Below are 9,896 nucleotides of genomic sequence, written 5' to 3'. Positions count from 1 at the left end.
CAATAAAAACGGTTCTTTGAAAGAACCGTTTTTATTGAGTTGTGGCAACAGATTCTATATCTGTTGCATCAGATAACACATCTATGACAACAGATATATTATCTGTTGCAACAAATATTAAATATGTTGCATCAGATAACATTCCTATTGCAACATATAATCTAACTGTTCACCTCCATTTATTAATTACATTTTTTATTAATGTGAAAAGTAATGAATTAATTAAATTAAGAAATATTGTGATAAGGACTTTTCAGATTATTATTATTATTAATTAGTTCTTTCCAAGAACCGCTTTTATTGAGTTGTGACTCGATATAGGTTGCATCAGATAAATCATCTGTGACAACAGATATATCATCTGTTGCAACCATAGTGAACTTGTTGCATCAGATAATTTAATTGTTGCAACATATACTCTACTTTAAAAAAAAAATATCTATCATCATATCATTAATCCAAATTTGCTTACTTTTTTTATTTTATAAATAAAAAAAATACCTTTTCAAAATCCTTAATAAAATAATAACCATTTTATTATATAATAAATAATTTAAAAAACAAATTCAAAAACAAAAATGGTGAAAAGTCACGATCAGTTATTAAAATTATGGTTATAAATTGTGTTTATCATTTATTTTCTTATTATTTATTTACGAAACATTTTTCATATCGAATAATCGAAACGGAAAGTCATGTCTTTTTCTTTTCACCCTCTCAATAGCAATAATCATTTTTTATTAATAATCGTCAGGTGCAACATATGATCGATTTGTCGTAGCAGATTAACTTCTAACTGTTGACACAAATTGTTGTTCAATCCCTACCACCAACCGTCGACATGTTGAGAACAAGGAATAAACAGAATGATTATTATTAAATACTAAATAATAATTAAAAATTCAAAGTCGACACCAAAATGAAATGAATATTCATAGATTTTTGAATCCCTTGGGTAGATTTGATATACAAAAAGAGGAAAATAATCGCTAAAATAAAAAATATTGCCTAATTATTATTACTACTATTATTATTATTGTTAATCAGACATTTTTCATCCGGCTGCCTTGCTCCGAAGTCAGCCAAATCTCTCTGGAGTTCATTAAACTGCCTTTGAAGTTCACGTAAGGACTCGATATGAATATTTTTGTACGAATCTGAATCATCCATATTTGTAAGGAGGGACCTATTTATAAATTGTTGTATCTCGAAAAGAAAAGAAAATTGCTTTAAAATAAATCTAACAAATAGGTAATTTGTTGCAAAATATATTCTTTCTGTTAGATAACTTACAACATATTGGCAATTTTTTGCAACAAATGTATATATCTGTTTGATTTCTGCAACAGGTTGATCAACTGTCGTAACAGATGTCTCCAATTGTTTGACAATATAAACAGATGTGTCATCTGTTGCAACAAGCTAGTCATCTATTTATTCAATTTAAGCCATGGATGGGCTAAAAAGAATAAGATGCATGCAGATGGATCCACTATCATATATGCGGGAGTTAAGTATGTATTACTGATAAGGTTACCGGAACAGCACACATAAAGTACAATATTTTTGTGAATGCAGTTTTTAACCGATTAGGCATTGATCATTCAAACAAAATCATGCATTGTACTGTTAATTTTAATGGGTTCAAAATTAATAAGGCCGAGGACCTCATGAAGATGGTGCAAATACTTTGTTAAGAATTACTGATGGTTAGTGCTCGTGTTTATGCGTGTCAAGTTTTGAGAAGGGATCAATATTTGTCGTCACTGCAGAGAATCAATAGTGATTGGACTTAACTTTAAGTATGCATTGGACCCTTAGAGAGCCCTCGAAGCCTCGCACTGCGTCAAACAAAAATGGAAAATCAATATAGTTATTGCCCTGGCTAAAATTTATATGGTTGGGTTGCTCGCTCTAGGTGATGATTATATGCCATAAGGTACGATAGGAGAATGTTTTTGAGGGAAAATAGGTGGTTGATGGAAGACTATATCATCTGAAAGTTAATTGAAAAAGAGACATAGGGTAGAAAATAACTTCTAACGAATCTGGCTGATGGAATTATCTTAACAGATATGAAATCTGAATCAAGTGCAAATATGAAAGTGTATTCGGTAATGTAATTTTGTTTGTTGTGTCTCTGAAAGAAAAATAATGCAGATAGACACTTTGCTAAGGAGATGCATGGTCGGGATTATCACCTAGGTAGAAAATAGAAGAAGACCAACAAAGCAGCCTCACGGGCATCGAGGGTAGAAATGATGTTCAGCAAGTCTAGAAAACTTACGCCAACAACAACTGTAGTTAAAATAAGGAAACTAAGCGAAGGCGATAATTTTTGAATTTTAAATTTTATCCCATGCCTTCTTGTTTGTGTTTCCAATCAGGTCCATTGTCGTCGACCTGATCGGAACCACAAATGAGATTGAAAGGCAAATAGAGTATAATTACTTCCTTAGCAATATGGATTAATTGATTGTGTTTTCTTGCCTTAGCATGCTTTTAACATTCCTTGGAGAAGATCAGATACTTGCTGTAGTATGTGAATGCCGATAATTTCCAAGCTTACCTCCAGCTTGTCGATTCTGTATTCAAGCTGGTCATTGCCATCTTTGAAGTTGGTAAGGAGTTCTTCGTCTCTTGTGAGCTCGATCAGGAACACTACCTTCAAAGTTGTGGCATTCTAGAAGCCCTTCAGAATACTTTCTTCAAAAGCCTTAAAGGATACATGGAGGGTCGATGTGCTCGCTTTAGGTCAAAATATGTTGATGCACATTGAAGACGTGGTCCCAATAGTTGAACAACACACTTTTATCGAGCGTTGCTCCATGCATCTTGCTCAACCAATTTGATAAATTAGTAAGCATGAAGTTATGTAGCATGTGATTTAAACCGGCTCTACCAAGCCTATCAAACGTTACGTAACTCCAAGCTCATTACCTTATCAAAACAATATGCCCGAGTTAGTGCACAAATAAAAAAAGCCCAATCTGTCAGCCTTTCTGCTGATCACTCTTCTCCAATATAGATGACAAGATATCTGCTATGTAAAAGTCTACACTATCGCCAGACATCAATAGATATCTTCAAAAGAATTGCTTCCAAAAAAATATGTCTGCCGATGGTGTAGACTTTTGCATAGCAGATATCTTGTCATCTATATTGGAGAAGAGCGATCAGCAGAAAGGATGAGAGATTAGCTCATTCGATTTGTGCACTAACTCGGTCATATTTTTTTTATAGAGTAATGAGCTTAGAGTTATGTAACGTTTGACAGGCTTGGTAGAGCCGGTTTAGATCACACATTACATAACTCCATGCTTACTAATTTATCAAATTGGTTAAATAAGATGCATGGAGCAACGCTCGATAAAAGTGTGTTGTTCAACTGTTGGGACCACATCTTCAACGTACATCAACATATTTTGACCTAAAACAAATACAGAGACCCTCTATGTATCCTTTATGGCTTCGGAAGAAAGTGTTCTGAAGGGTTTCTAGAATACCACAACTTTGAAGGTAGTATTCCTGATCGAGCTCACAAGAGACGAGGAACTCCTTACCAACTTCGAAGACGGCAACGACCGGCTTGAATACAGAATCAACAAACTGGAGACAAGCTTAAAAATTATCGAGATTCACATACTATAGCAAGCATCTGATCTTCTCCATGAAATATTGAAAGCATGTCAAGGCAAGAAAACACAATCAATTATAACCATATTGCTAAGGAAGCAATGATACTCTATTTTCCTTTCAATCTCGTTTGTGGTTTCGATCAGGTCAACGATAGTGGACCTGATAAAAAATACAAACAAGAAAGCATGGGATGAAATTTAAAATTTAAAAATTTATCGCCTTCGCTTAGGTTCCTTATTTTAACTGTAGTTGTTGTTGGCTTAAGTTTTCTAGACTTGTTGTACATCATTTCAACCCTCGATGCCCGTGAGGCTTCTTTGTTGGTCTTTTTCTATTTTCTATCTAGGTGATAATCTCAAATATGCAGCTCCCTAGCAAAGTGTTCAGATGCATTGTTTTTCTTTAAGAGACACAACAGATGAAATTACATTACCGAATACACTTTTATATTTGCACTTGATTCAGATCTTGCATCTGTTAAGATAATTCCACTGGCCAGATTCGTTAGAAGTTGTATCTACCCTATGTCTCTTCTTCAATTAGCTCTCAGATGATATAGTCTTCCATCAACCACCCATTTTCCTTCGAAAGCATTCTCCTACCGCACATTCTGGCGTATAATCATCACCTCAAGCGAGCAACCCAGCCATATAAATTTTAGCCACGACAATAACTATACTGGTTTTTCGTTCTTATTAGATGTAGTGCGAAGTTTTGAAGGCCCTCTAAGGGTCCAATGCACCCTAAAAGTTAATCCAATCGCTATTAAATCTCTTTATAATGACACAAAAACTAGATCCCTTCACAATGCTTGACAAATAAACATGAGCAACAACCGACATTAAATATTAACAAGCTATCAGAACCATATTCATGGTCCCTCAGCCTTATTAGTTCGAACCTACCAAACTTAACTGTAAAATTACAGACATCATGTTTGAACGATCTATGACTAATCAGTAAAAATATCATTTACAAAATCAGTGCACTCTATGTGTGTTTCCATGATAACATTATCAGTAATACATACCTCCCACATATAAAGTGGTTTCATCTGCAAACAATTTATTCCTCCGATCCCATCTTTACTGCAGCCTCTTGTGATAGTCTGTCAAAAGTTGATCAACTGTCAATTTCTTATATCAACAAAGAAGAGGAAAAAAATTGATGTCACAAAAAAATCATTATCCATCTGTTACAACAGATGTGGAATATGATGAAATACATCAAACCAATCTTTTTGGTGGTTTTATTTGTTCCAACAGTTTCTCCATCTGTTGCAACATCAACAACAACATAAACATCAACAATATTTATTCCAACAACATCATCAACAACAAAAAAGCAACATCTTTTATTCTAAAACCATCAACAACACCACATCACAAGTTCCAACAACGCCAACCCTACCAATAACATCAATAACTGCATCAACAATAATGAAACAAATAAAATACATACAAAAATGATACTGCTAACAAGGCTTTTAAACTTCTCCCAACAGATGACTTTTTTCTCATATTGTAATTAAAATTCTTGAATTATTTATTCAACACTTACAAATTTCTTAATTTTTTTTTATAAATATGATATGAATAAATAGTAATTAAATAAAAAACAGATGTAAATAACTTGCAAAGAAGAAGACGAGAATGAAAAAGCAATAATGAACCATACCTTAATGTCAAAAAGAGAATCAAAACAGAAATTTAAGTCGAGGAAAGATATGGATGGGTTTACATCCAAAAAGATCTTTATGAGAAGAGAGGAGAAAAAAGAGAAAAAAGTTTGTGACCCTAAAGAGGAGAGAGAGAAAAATGAGAGTTGAATAAAATAAACTACAGTTGAAGAAAGAGATGAGATAATTTCTATAGATGTATTGTGTACGTGGACGTGGTGGTTTTCAATATTCATTAATTAATATTCATTAATAATTAGACGGGCACGAGAAAGACTAAGACTGCTATCATTGAAAAGACAAGACAAGACTGCCCAGTGAACTCACTTTTGAGATATCCAAGAAATATTTTTACCATCTTTAGTAGTAAGTACTACTACTTGATATTATCTACTGGGACCAGAAGCTTCTTGCTTTAAAATTAAAAGAGAAAAAAAGATTTTCAAACAGACATGTCATCTGTTGCAATAAATATAAATATCTGTTTAGAAATCCGAACAGCTCAGTCATCTGTTACAACAGATATAAATATCTGTTTAAAAATCCCAACAGCTCAGTCATTTATGACAACAGATGAAGATGGTCATTTGATAATTAATAAAATCAGATATGTCATCTGTTACAACAGATATAACTATCTGTTTGAAAATTTCCAATAGCTCAGTCATATGTCACAATAGATGCAAATATATATTTGATAATTAAATTAGATATGTCATCTGTTGCAACATAGATGTACCTATTTGAAAATTTTAAACAGCTTAGTCGTTTGTTGCAATAGATTTCATTGCAATTGATTTAGGTGGAACTAGAGATGAATGGATGAGCTCGCAGGGTCAACTACAAATTAAATCGAGTCTTTACAGTTGCATGGCATTGGTATTGCGTTCATCCCGACCCAAGTCATCGATCGATCACTCTGAGTTGAAATGAGTTCTCATCAACTCAATGTTAGGATGGTGATAGTACCTAAGTTGATTTAGGTGGAACTAGGGATGAATTAATGAGCTCGCAGGATCAACTATACATCCAATCGAGTCTTTCCAATTGCATGCGTTACTATTGCGTTCATACCGACCCGAGTCATCGATCGATCACTCTGAGTTGAAATAAGTTCTCATCAAATCAATATTAGGATAGTGATAGTAGCTAAGTTGATTTAGGTGGAACTAGGGATGAATGAATGAGCTCGTAGGGTCAATACAAATCCAATCAAGTCTTTGCAATTGCATGACATTGGTATTGCGTTCATTCCGACCCGAGTCGTCGATCGATCACTCTGAGTTGAAATAAGTTCTCATCAACTCAATGTTAGGATAGTGATAGTACCTAAGTTGATTTAGGTAGAACTAGAGATGAATGAATGAGCCCGTAGGGTCAACTACAAATCCAATTGAGTCTTTGTAATTGCATGGCGCTGGTATTGCATTCATCTCGACCCGAGTCGTCAATCAATCACTCTGAGTTGAAATGAGTTCTCATCAACTCAATGTTAGGATAGTGATAGTACTTAAGTTAGTTTAAGTGGAACTAGGGATAAATGAATGAGCTCGCAAATTCAACTGCAAAACCAATCGAGTCTTTGCTACAAATCCAATTGAGTCTTTGTAATTGCATGGCGCTGGTATTGCATTCATCTCGACCCGAGTCGTCAATCAATTACTCTGAGTTGAAATGAGTTCTCATCAACTCAATGTTAAGATAGTGATAGTACTTAAGTTAGTTTAAGTGGAACTAGGGATAAATGAATGAGCTCGCAAATTCAACTGCAAAACCAATCGAGTCTTTGCAATTGCATGGCATTGGTATTGCGTTCATCCCGACCCGAGTCGTCGATCGATCACTCTGAATTGAAATGAGTTTTCATCAACTCAATGTTTTAAAAACTATATCTTTTAAAAATTTTAAAATTAATTAAGATCAATTCGGACTAAATTAGCAATTTTAAAACATGACATTTTTTTCCAAAATTACAAATCATCCATTTGCGTGAAAAACTTTCCATTTCAAATCTTAAGTTCTCGCTCTTCTCTCTCTCTCGGGGTGTCCTCTCCCTCTCAATAATACAAACAACAACTACTCAACATATTGCTCAACCCTTAAAAACAGGTCGATTTTCTTCACATTTACGACTACATATAGTTGTTTTTTTTTACTTCATTCCTGCTTGTATCTATTTTTTTCTCTATCTTCGCATGTAACAGAGTTTGAGAAGAGTTCTACATTTATTCTTTATTATAAAAAATAGGGCTTTTTAGTTAATGATAAAAAATAAGACTTTTAGTTGTATTATCTTCGAGAATGGGTTAATAATTTTGAGTTTTGATGCTAAAAAAGTAGGAAGCACCCGAGAAAATCCTAGTTTTTCTCTCATTGTTTTGTTGACTGTCATGGTATTATTGGATGGTGTTTGTGGTGTTGTTGGTAGCTGTTGGTGGTGGTGTTGGTATTTGTATTTTTTAGCGGTGGTATCGGTGGTCTTGGTGTTGGTATTGGTGACATTGGTTGTGACATTGGTTGTGGTGGTGGTGGTCCATCTGTTGTAATGGGTGGAAGATCTGTTGGGAGATATTAAATAGGTCTTCAAACAGATCCCCCATCTGTTCTAACTGATAGGTTATCCGTTGGAGTATTTTCTTGTAATATGGCATAGAATAATTTATTGAAATTTCTCCACCTGTTGCAAGAGGTGGAATATCTGTGGGGAGATATAAAATAGATCTTCAAACATATTTGGGTTCCCCATCTGTTCCAACTGATGGGTTGTCCGTTGGAGTATTTTTTTGATTATGTGGTAAGAATAATTTATTAAAATTTGTCTCACCTTTTTTTAAAAAATTATACAGACATCAAATGCAATGTATTTTTTGTTTTTATTTTGTTTGTAGTTAAAAGATATCTCCTAAAAGAAAAGAAACTGAAAGTGGAGAAAGTGGATCAACTTTCGATCACCAAACAAAAAAGGCTAAAGTACAGATAGATTCAGAAAAACTTCTAGAACAATCTCAGTCAGGGAAAAATGAAGCCGAGGAAAGTGATAACTCCTCCTCACTAATGGGGCGTGAAATAATATCAAAATTCCAGCATGATTCTATCAAAACCATTAGTATTGACAAGTTTCGAGTTGTGATGCCGATGAATAACCCTAATGCAGTATTTGGTGATCTTATACTTAAATGACAGTTGGGGAAATCTTTTGACGAACTTAGGAGTATTATGAAGAAGGAAAACATAGATGGACGTTTTAAGAAGAGCTGCTTTGCACACTTTCTTGAACTGTCTGGGCCCCACCCTCTCCATTTCCCAATGATCATGGTATATGGCCTTTGCAAGCACAGAATCATGTATGCAGAGGATGATGGAGGTTCGAAGGAGGGTGAAAATAAAATGAATGAAGTCTGGATCAACTATTGTGGCATGCCGGTTTGTTTTGGATTGAAAGAGTTTGCCATTGTGACGGGCTTGAGATGCAATCGTCCAGAAGAACCTGTCATCAAGAAAACACCCCACAAAGGGTCCAACAAACGCAAGGTAAAAAGAGACGGGTTGTTGGGCATTGTTGGACCTAGCTACAAAGTGAAGGATTTGATAGCGGTTCTCAAGAATAAAGACATACCAAAGCACTACAGGGAGAAATTATGCTTAGATTGGTTTGTCTATTCCATTTTATTGGCAAGAGACGTCAAGAAAGTCATAGAACGTGATTTGTTGGCGCTTGCTGATGCTTTTGGAAAATTCAACGATTATTCCTGGGGCTACGACAGCTACTACTTGATTGTCAAATATTGACTGAAAGAGCTAAAGCCAAAGACGACCACATTATACGGCTTTTCTTGGGCTTTCATGGTAAAATTGATCACTATTTTTACTCATTCATCAATTTATATTGAATATACTTGTGACTTCTTTTTGCTTGCTTTCTGTTTATAATTTTTAGGCTTGGGCATGTGAAGCCATTTTTCCCCTCCGAAAGCATTTCACGGATTACCCAGATAATGTTTCTCATCTAAGGATCCTTAGGTGGTTGGCTGCAGTAAAGAACAGCAAAAAAAAATATTAACGAGGCTGATCTCTTTAACCCTCCGAATGATGCAGTACGTCTTCTTTCAACTAAAATAATTTGCCTCAAAGAAAGATATTAAAACACATGTTCCATCAGTTGCAACAGATTACTCGTCAACTGTAACTGGTGCAACAGATGGGTAATCTATTGCAATAGATGATCCATATTTTGCAACAGATTAACCATATGTTGCTCTATTCTCTGAACCCTACTCAACAGATTACCCATCTACTGTAAATTATGCAACAGATGGGTATTCTGATGCAACATATTATTAATTTATTTCAATATACAGATCAACTGTTGCGGTAGCTAAATTATCTATTGCATAAGTTGGTTGTGTTAACATAACCCGAGCCACATGTAACCTAACTGACTGTAAAGTATTATTATATGATTTAAATTTCTCCTGTAATTTTTTATAAGTTGTGCATCCTTGGATCGTGCCTACCATTGATAAGCTGGGGATGACTTTTTTTCTTACTCTGGGTCTTGTTGATACAAAAGAAAACCCAA

Source organism: Capsicum annuum, chromosome 3, assembly GCF_002878395.1.
Source record: "Capsicum annuum cultivar UCD-10X-F1 chromosome 3, UCD10Xv1.1, whole genome shotgun sequence".
Taxonomy (NCBI): domain Eukaryota; kingdom Viridiplantae; phylum Streptophyta; class Magnoliopsida; order Solanales; family Solanaceae; genus Capsicum; species Capsicum annuum.
Note: the sequence above shows the minus strand (reverse complement) of the source record.